The sequence below is a fragment of the Globicephala melas genome, chromosome 18 (assembly GCF_963455315.2).
Source record: "Globicephala melas chromosome 18, mGloMel1.2, whole genome shotgun sequence".
NCBI classification, from domain to species: domain Eukaryota; kingdom Metazoa; phylum Chordata; class Mammalia; order Artiodactyla; family Delphinidae; genus Globicephala; species Globicephala melas.
The window spans coordinates 46,606,178-46,616,701 of NC_083331.1; positions in this window are offsets into that span (position 1 = coordinate 46,606,178).

Here is a 10,524-nt window from a genome sequence, read left to right on the forward strand (position 1 = left end):
TCTCCGTTGCTGTGTGCGGGCTTTCTCTAGTTGCGGTGAGCCGGGGCTACTCTTTGTTGTGGTGTGCAGGCTTCTCATTGTCTTGGCTTCTCTTGTTGCAGAGCACGGGCTCTAGGTGCACGGACTTCAGTAGTTGTGGTACGTGGGCTCAGTAGTTGTGGCTTGCAGGCTCTAGAGCTCAGGCTCAGTAGTTGTGGAGCATAGGCTTAGTTGCTCCATGGCATGTGGGATCTTCCCTGTCCAGGGCTCAAACCTATGTCCCTTGCATTGGCAGGTGGATTCTTAACGACTGTGCCACCAGGGAAGGCCCTCCCTTTTGTTTTTGTTTGGTTGGGGAAGAGGCAGTCAGAAAAGGCTGGGAGAGAGAGCTGAGGTAACTCAACAACACCATGGCAACTGTTATGTAATCTCATCAATTCTTTTATATCTTCCCATTTGCTCCTCCTCTCTCTATTACTTGCTCTCATTTTGAAAGAAGAAGCCATGTTTCCATCCCCACCCCAGCGCCTGACCGAGAACAAGATGCTCGTGGACCACACCAGTGATTGGACTTCACTCCTTTCCATCACCTCCCATTTTCCTTTCTTGTTTTCTGCTCTTTTTTGACGGTCCAGTCTTCAACTTTTTGAAAGCCAGTTGTAAGGAAAACAGTGGTGAAAACAATGACTGAAATAGGGACAAAAGTTTCTTTGAACTAGTTTGTATTTTATAATATGATATTACATTATCAAATTATGTCTGTGTTTCCCAACACATTCTCTTTTGTGTAACTCGCTTATTTTTCCTCTTTGTAGGTCCATAAAATAATTTTCTCTTTGACGGTAAATGAACCAGAGCAAGGGTACAACTGTTTGTGAAGCTATTCTCAAGCGCCTAGTAAAGTGCTCTAATGACAAATACCCCTAAAGAATTATTGTTGATAAATGGTAACATGACACACGAAATCAGGGTAAAAAATAGAAGCCTTGTTAAAATTATTAGCATAGAAAGAAAACGATATACCATGTTTAACTTTTGAACTGTATTTACATAGCTAACATAGTTTTTATTCTCTTTCTTTGTTAAAAAAAAGTATTTTGAATTTATAACCATGAATGTATCATCCATCTTTGTAATAATATTATTATTATCTTCAATATATCATAACTAAGTATAGTTCAGTTGTACACATAATTACATCCATGTGTAACATTTTTAAAGTTTCTGTATAAATTTAAAAGTGTATTTAAATACTACCTTTTATTTTTAAATTTGTATTAAAAGAGAGCATGGCAGTATTCTAAAGTCAATGAAATTCCATCACGTATATATCAATTGAGATGGGTGCATATATAGGTACATATATAAACATAAACTAATTCAAAGTTTTCTCCTTAATTTTAAGCTTAATATGATTAAATTAGTTATTAAATAATCAGTTGTCTTATAATCAGATTCTACTGTTCAAACTAAAATGAAATATACCTCCCTTTATTAAAAAAAAAGTCTGGGGAACTGATTAAAGAGATGACATGGTAATTTCCATTACAAGTGCTTTTTCTGCCATCTAGTGGAAAAATGAAATCTATAAGGATTCGTAATTTACATTTTTAATTCTATAGTCTCAAATTACTTAGCAAGGGCTTATTTGAAATATCAAGAAAAGAAAACAAATAATGTGTTATCTCCCTGGTTCTGGTTTGATCTGCAGGTGGACCAAATGGGTGTAATCCTGAACATTCCCCATGTTGCCAAAGGGACTACAAACAGAATAATGCAGGGGATGCTTCGGGCTTTCTATATTAATCACAGAGGCCATCGACTCCAAACAAGGTACTGGCACCCACTGTTTTATGTAACAACAGTGATCGTCGTTCACTGTCAAAGTGATGAAAGATGCCTCTTTTCCCTATATCCCTTTTTGTTCCTGTCTCACTTCTCCAATCCTATAAACTGGAGGAGAGGATTTAGACTAGAGAGATGTTTTGTTGAGCACTGTCTAGATCAATGGCTTTCAAACTTTTTAAACTGCAACTCACACTAAGACGTGTATTTGGCATTGTGACCCAGTGTATGTATATAAAACAGAAGACAAATTTCCACAAGTAGTAACCTTTATATAAGTGATCACTACGATATTTCACATTCTGTTCTGCTTTATTCTATTTCACTTTTTGGTATTATTTTAAAACTTTTTAAATTGATTTCATGATCCACTAATAGTCCTGAAGATTGAAAAATCACTGGTAAGAGTTTCCTGAGAAGTCCTAAGTGTTTACCTCCTCTGCTTTAAAAATAAAAACGACAAAAAGTTAAATGAAAAAAGATGATAGAGATTGGTTAATTAGTACAAAGACCTTTGAGATCTTCTCAAAGATATTTTATTTGGTGAATGTTCACTTTGATATATCACTAACATCATCCTCTCTGTCGCCAAGAATAGAAGGCTTGGATTCATCTTCATAGCCACCTCTCTCATTGAATCAATCATAAAATTCTGTGGATTCTATCATCACAACGTGTCTCATATCTTTGTTACTCTTTTCATCTGGTTTAGACCCTTCCCATTTCTCCCTGGATGGTCATAGAAGCTTCCACATTGCTCTCCCCATCTCCATCTTTCAACCCTCTGGTCCAACCTTCACACAGCTGCCAAGACTTTCTCTCCTCCTCACAGGTCAATGACATCATTCACTGCATCCCGTGACTAATGAAGAACACCCAAGCACCTTAGGGTGGCATTCAAAACCCTCCCTGCTCAGTGCTTTGTTGGCATTTAATAGTTTAGATTAGATTATTGCTCTCCCCACGAGATTGTGAACTAAGACTATACCTTTGTCTCTCTTTGAGCATATTATATTTGCCCCAGCAGATGCTTAATATGTATCTGTAAAAGTCACTGAACAAAAAGCAAAACAAAAGAACCAAAAAAAGAATGTATCAAAAAAAAGGCACTGAACAAAATTTCCTTTCTGACTTTCAGTTTTCTCTATAGTCCTGTGTACACCCTCCATTCCAGTTGCTATCTTACGAACAGTTCCCTGAACTCATGTTTATTAGTTAGTTTTTCTAATTTAATTTTCTTTTTTTAATTGAAGTATAGTTGATGTAAAGTAGTATTATGTTATATGTGCACAATATAGTGATTCACAATCTTTAAAGGTTATACTCCATTTATAGTTATTATAAAATATTGGCTATAGTCCCCGTGTTGTACTATATACCTTTGTAGCTTATTTTATACATAATAGTTTGTACCTCTTAACTTCCTACCGCAATATCGCCCCTCCCCCTTCCCTCTCCCCACTGGTAACCAGTAGTTTGTTCTGTATATCTGTGAGTCTACTTTTTTGTAATATTCACTAGTTTGTTGTAATTTTTAGATTCTACATATAAGTGATATCATACAGCATTTGTCTTTCTCTGTCTGACTTCTTTAATTTAGCATAATGTCCTCTAAGTCCATCCATGTTGCTTCAAATGGCAAAATTTCATTCTTTTTTATGACTGCGTATGTAGTATACCACATATTCTTTTCTTTTTATTGATGTATACTTGATTTACAATGTTTCAGATGTACAGCAAAGTGATTCTGTTATATATATATATATATATATAAAACTGAATATATATATTCTTTTTCAGATTCTTTTCCATTATAGGTTATTACAAGATATTGAATATAGTTCCCTGTACTATACAGTAGGTCTTTGTTGTTTGCCTATTTTAGATATAGGAGTATGTAACTGTTAATCCCAAATTCCCAATTCATCCCTCCCCACTTTCCCCTTTGGTAACCATATGTTTGTTTTCTATGTCTGTGAGTCTATTTCTGTTTTCTAAGTAAGTTCATTTGTATCATTTTTTTAGATTCCACATATAAGTAATATCATATGATATTTATCTTTGTCTGACCTCCTTCACTTAGTATGATAATTTCTACGTCCATCCATCTTGCTGCAAATGGCTTTATTTCATTCTTTTTTATGGCTGAGTAGTATTCCATTGTGTATATATACCACATCTTCTTTATCCATTCATCTGGCAATGGACATTTAGGTTGCTTCCATGTCTTGGCTATTGTAAATAGTGCTGCTATGAACATTAGGGTGCATGTATCTTTTCAACTTAGAGTTTTCAACTTTTCTGGATATATGCCTGGGAGTGGAATTTGCTGGATCATATGGTAACTCTATTTTTAGTTTTTAAGGAACCTCTATACTATTCTCCATAGTGGCCACACCAATTTACATTCCTACCAACAGTGTAGGAGGGTTTCATTTTCTCCACACCCTCTCCAGCATTTATTACTTGTAGACTTTTTGATGTTGTTTATTTTAAAGAATGTGCCTATGCTCAAGTTTTTTCCTGGCTGCCTTACTTTCTGTTTCCTGCCTGTGGAAATCCTTTTCCCCTTTAAATTCCAGCTCAGATGCCATCCCTTGCAAGAAACTCCCTTGGTCCCCAGCAGACTGAATCCCCACAGTGTAATAGTAACTTCAGTATCTATTCAGTGCTTACGCTATCGTGCCCAGTTTAAGATCATGTTTCTCTGTGTCTGTCTCTCTTGATTGTGACCATCTCGAGGGCAGGGAACATGCCTTTCGCATTTTTCTAGCCTTTGGGGCTATTCCAGGTGTTGAATGTATGTTCATTTACTTGAACACACTGGTTACATGTATCTTTTTAAATACATAATGATGTATTATCATCTGATAATGATGTTATCAGATGTGTAGGCCAGCCACATCTTAGATGAGCTATTTTAAGTTTTAAGTTTCAGAGCAGGTATTTGACCAAGATTTCCAGTTTGAATTATCAGTCCACACTCCAAAAATTTATTTTAGTATTTCTCAAGCACTATATCCTTCTGAAAATACCAGAAAGTAGAAAAGCTATCAACCAACAGCCCGTTGGATTGCCCCTTGTCATGTTCCCATAATGATCTGTACTTTCCTCTGTCACTGGACTTCCTCCTTGTACTGCACGATCTGGTTCCATGAGATCCTTGAAGGTAGGGAGTCTCTCATTCATTTGTATACTCAGCAACGAACGTACCACCTACACCTAGCAGATGGTCAATAAATGTTTGTCGAATGAGAGAACGAGAGACACAGAGAATTATAATGGATAAAAAAGAAGTATTAGATATTATGTCCATCTTCAAGGAGATTATGCACCAGTTAGGAAAATAATTACCTAAATATTCTGACCGTCATGTCCTACACTTAATAGACATTCAGTCCATTTTAATGAATTACTATTAATGAAATTTCTATGTGCAGGAAAAATGCTAAACACTCATCAAGAAGTGCAAGTGCTGTCTCTGTCCTCTAGGAGAGCACGATCAAGTGTGAGATAATAAAAAATGTTCACAACACATTACTCAGCAGGTTGGTTTCCTGCCAAATGTGTTTTGGAGATATCACTGTAAGCTGTAATGGTTAGATAAGACTTCCCAAAGAAAGAAGATCTTTGTCAAGAACTGTGGAAAGTTTGAGATTTTACGCTATTTACAAGCTGAAAAGTTAGTCTGCCGCATTTTCATAGATGCTGGCAGAGGCCACAAAACTCCTGGCTCCGAAGCAACGGACTCTATTGCTCCGAGAACAGCAGGCAGCAGGAGCTTTGTGTCCACATTGGTCCCCTTTGTCCTCCACAGCCCACGGGGGCAATAAAGGAGGATGCAGCACACTCTGTGGGTTTGCATCACAGCTGAGGGACACTGAGCTAAGGAAACCCCAATCCTCTGAAGAGGTGGCTAGCAAACCTGTCCAATCTTTGTCCTGGAGGGAGACATTATCCTTATTATCCTGGTCAGAAAACAAATCTGTTCTCTCCCAAAGGGAGATCCTGTCTGAGTTCCAAGGCTTTTTGCTGTACAAACATACTTGACAAAATGGCCCAGAACGAATGCTGTCAAGGCCTTTCCTCAGAAGATAGACAGAAACACAAGAGACACATGGAGGACGTTTTTTCAACATTTTTAACTTGGTTCTTGAAGGTCGGGTGTGATTTGATCACGTAATAGGAAGAGAACGAGTATTCTAGGAGAAAGAATTTCGTGTGCACATATTTATTTGATGACAGACCTCTCCAAGCCTCAGTTTCTTTACCTCTGTGATTGAAATAATACCTACTTCACAAGGTTGCTGTGAAAAATGACATAAGGTAATGTATGTATGGCATCCAGCCTGGTTTTTGACAAATAGGAGGTGCCAAACTGTTAGTTCTTTTCCCCAGAATGTATAGATTGAGACTCTGTAGACTGCCCTGAGATTAAGAAAGGGAGAAAGAAAAGGCCTTTAGCAGTAAATTTGCAAAAATTTTTATTGAGCATCTACTATGTTTCAGGCACCAGGCTAGACACAGTGTCTGTCCTCTTTTTTTTTTTTAAAGAATGTTTTCTGCTGTTGTAGGGTGTGGTATTTTTAATTTAATTTATTATTATTTTAAATTTATTTATTTTTATTTATTTTTGGCCAAATTGGGTCTTCGTTGCTGTGTGCAGCCTTTCTCTAGTTGTGGTGAGCAGGGGCTACTCTTCGTTGCAGTGCGTGGGCTTCTCATTGCAGTGGCTTCTCTTGTTGAGGAGCACGGGCTCTAGGTGCGTGGGCTTCAGTAGTTGTGGCTCGCGGGCTCAGTCGTTGTGGCACACGGGATTAGTTGCTCCACGGCATGTGGGTCTTCCCAGACCAGGGCTCGAACCCATGTCCCCTGCATTGGCAGCCAGATTCTTAATCACTGCACCACCAGGGAAGCCCCCATGCCTGTCCTCTTAAAGCTTACATTCTGCTTCATGGGGAAACTAGAGGAGAATAGAATTATATTGCTTCCATCAACTAAACTTGTTGAAGGTATACTTTCAACAAGGTTTTATGGCAATGCCATCTGACCAGGAAGCCAGGGAATTATTGAGACAGAGATGGAGCATAAAACCTAAAATAAGAACAGAGAAATGTCAGAGTTCAGTGACAGCATACACCAGTCAACAATGGCTTTTCAGGATTATGTTGAAAGAAGGATACTAATAATCACAGAAGGAAGATTTCATGTGAATTTTATCAACAACTACATATGATTGTTAAATCATTAATTTGATAAATATTTATTGAACATTCACTCCATGTTATGTTTTGTAATAGGTGCTAGAATTCCAGGACCAAGAGTAGCAATTCCACTGAGGGTGAGATGGCCCCCAGGAAACAAGGGATTAATTTTTCACAAGCTGGTATCAATGTTCATCTACATATGGATGGAGAGAGAAGTGTGAGAATCTTGGAGATACTATGATAACGTATTTAATGCAAGGATGATTAGATGATTGAATCATTGGACAATCTTAAATTAGAACTTGAATTAGGAGGAAAGGGAGCTGTTAACATTTCTGTCTTTATCTATGGAAAGGGCAAAAAATTATTTGTCATATCATAGACCATATTTATGCCTGAAATATTTATTAGTAATAAAACAATAACTTTTGAGGAAAAAAAGAGTGTTATAAAGACCATCCCTATTTGGGGGTGGAATGGGTCTTGATAATTTAACCACTATGTTAAGCCTGCTTGATGCATTAGAATAGTATATGAAAAATCATCTCCAGTTGGTTTTTCTGGAAGAATAATGTTAACAGTACTTTTTTCCTATCTTGCTTCCAGTGCAATGCAGACTAGATTTCAGTTATTTGTCAAGAAGCTACTCAAGGGGCTAGATTGTGAGAAATGGCACATGATGTTTGACAGCTGAGTGATGGGGGCTAACTAGGAGAAGTGAATTACATTTGAAATGAGAAGCTGAGGACAAGGCTATGCAAGCAAAGCCAGAGGGAGCAGCCCTCCATCTTTAGCTTCTGTTACTCATGGATCATGAGGTGGGCTTCAGCTGATGCTGAGCTGGTCTTCCATTGGATGGCTTCAGGTAGCGTTGTGTCCAGCAGTCAAATGATTCGAAAGACTTTGAAAACTCTCCACCCTCCAATCTCATCCCCTCCCCTACTGCCCTGTGCTTCTAGCTGGCTGCATTCCTTCAAGTTGAATGGTTCTTCTAGGACTTGGCTTTCCCCAGAAAGGGGTGATGCATTATCAGTAAATCCTCGTTTGGATTCCTTTGCTCCGATCTGACTTTGTGAGGAAAAACAAGAAATCTTGGCACAAAATGCTGAAAGGGAGAACAGAAGGGAGCTGAGAAATCCCAGGTGTGAAAGCATCTTCTCTCTTCCACACGTCATTTTCCCTAGGGGCTCCCTTGTTAACCAGATTTACGGCTACATTCCAACATACATTCCAAAACCTGTCCTAACTGATGAAAGTGACAGTGCAGGAGTCATAATAATCCATCACAACGGCTCTCTTCCTTTCTAAGTCATGCTAGTGACTTGCTACCTTGAAAGGTCAAGTCCACAACAGTTTTTCCTAAGACCACAGGGCTCCCAAGGTCTTTGTGCAGTAGCATTTCAATGTAAGAACAGCTCAGGATACAGAGTGCCATTTCTGTGAAATTGAAGCACTTCTGTTTTTGTTCCACACAAAATGCTTTTGTGTCTTTCCTTCTCTCTGAACTTGGCCCTTTACATTTCTATTAGGTAAAGATGGGTAAAAGCAGGAACGGTGTTTATCCAGGGCTAAAATGAAATCTTGCAGATCTCTTTCTCCCAGGCTACCCCTTCTCTCCCCCAATTTTCTATTAGTAGATTTCCAAGGAAGCTCCTGTTTAGCCAGCTATTTTCTCCCATTTTACATGATGATTTTCAGTGTTCAACAGGAGCAAAGATCACTGATATTCCCACTGGGCTTATCAGAAGCAACTCAACAACAAGCTCTTTTATGTTGAAAATAGAGATTTAAACATTATTCATAATCCTTACTTCTCCCAACACATGCTCATCCTCATGGGCTCCTTTCACTAATTAGCTATGCAAGTCTTTACATTAAAATTTAGCTACATATTAATCTTTTGGTTTTATTGCTAGGATGTCTTGATTTCCCTTGCTATACAAACACAGTATATGCTTACATTTAAAAACGTTTTGTCTATAGTTCCAAAAAGAGTATATAAAAGCAGGAGTTTATGAAAACATCAGGTCTGATTCCACTGGTGAGAAAAGATTGTATTTTGAATTTGTGTAATCAGAACCACTGAACCACTCTGTAATACGGAGGAACAAACCTGACTCCATATTAGATCCGTTTCTTTTACTTTAACCTTTGCATTCTATTGCTTTTTTTTTTTTTCTTTTTGCGGTACGCGGGCCTCTCACTGTTGTGGCCTCTCCCGTTGCGGAGCACAGGCTCCGGACACGCAGGCTCAGCGGCCACGGCTCACGGGCGCAGCCGCTCTGCGGCACGTGGGATTCTCCGGGACCGGGGCACGAACCCGCGTCCTCTACCTCGGCAGCCGAACTCTCAACCACTGCGCCACCAGGGAAGCCCTGTAGCCTGTTGCTTTTGATTCGAGTTATGAATGTTGCCTGTAGCCTGAAATATACAGGATAGCCCACTTTCAAGGTTCTGACCTTTAAGTGTATAACACTTTTCTATTCATATAGAGTTAAAAAGTTGCAGAACAGAGAATAACATGTGTCTTGTTGGAGGTTTACAGGGACATCATGACCTCAGACCAAGAAGTTTGCAACAAACAGCCACACCCCCTCCCCTTTGAGTATAAAAGAACCCTAAATTCTACCTCGCGGTAAGATGGTTCTCTAGGACCTTAGTCCACCATCTTCTCAATCTGCTGACTTTTTGAATAAAGTCACTATTCCTTCCCCCAATATCTCATTTCTCGATTTATTGGCCTGACGTGTGGCAAGTAGGACTCGGTAACAGCTCCTGAAATTAGGTTGCTAGATAAGTCCAATTAATGTAAAATATAAAATGAAAATTAATATTTATGAAGCCTCTACTATGTGCCAGGTGGTAAGCTATGGATTTTACATATCTCCACTTAATCTTCGTAACACTGTGAACTATATATTATTATCCTCATCCTACAGATAAAGAAACTGAGGCTTGGATAGGGCATATGGAATCCTTGCCTGTCTGACCCCAAAACTTGAGCTTTCTGCTAAACTATATGATTAGAGCCAAAATGAATCTTGGGGATTACCTAGGGTAGTGGCTTTCCAAAATGTAGGATGGGTGTCAAAGGGGGTGGTACATGGGACAGTACATTTCAAATGCAATAAATGCCATAGTGAAGAAGTTCACTTTTTTCAACTCTTTTCATCTTTTTGATAACTCAATTCTCTGTCTCTAAAACTTGTTCATCTTCTTTTCTATCACAGAAAGAGCCAGTCTCAGTATCACAGCTTCTGAAGACAATACCTAACTAAGATGTAAGTCTATGTTTATTTTTCATTGTAATTATTTTTATAGCTACTTTCTAGCTAGGGAAAATGATGCTGGTTTTCCTTTTTAGTAGTCATGCAAATTTTTATTTTAAAAATCAACATATTTAGATTATTTTAAGCTGGCCTATTTAAAGAAAAATGGTTATAAATAATAGTTCAGTGGTATACACACGTGGTAAAAATCATGAAGATGCCCT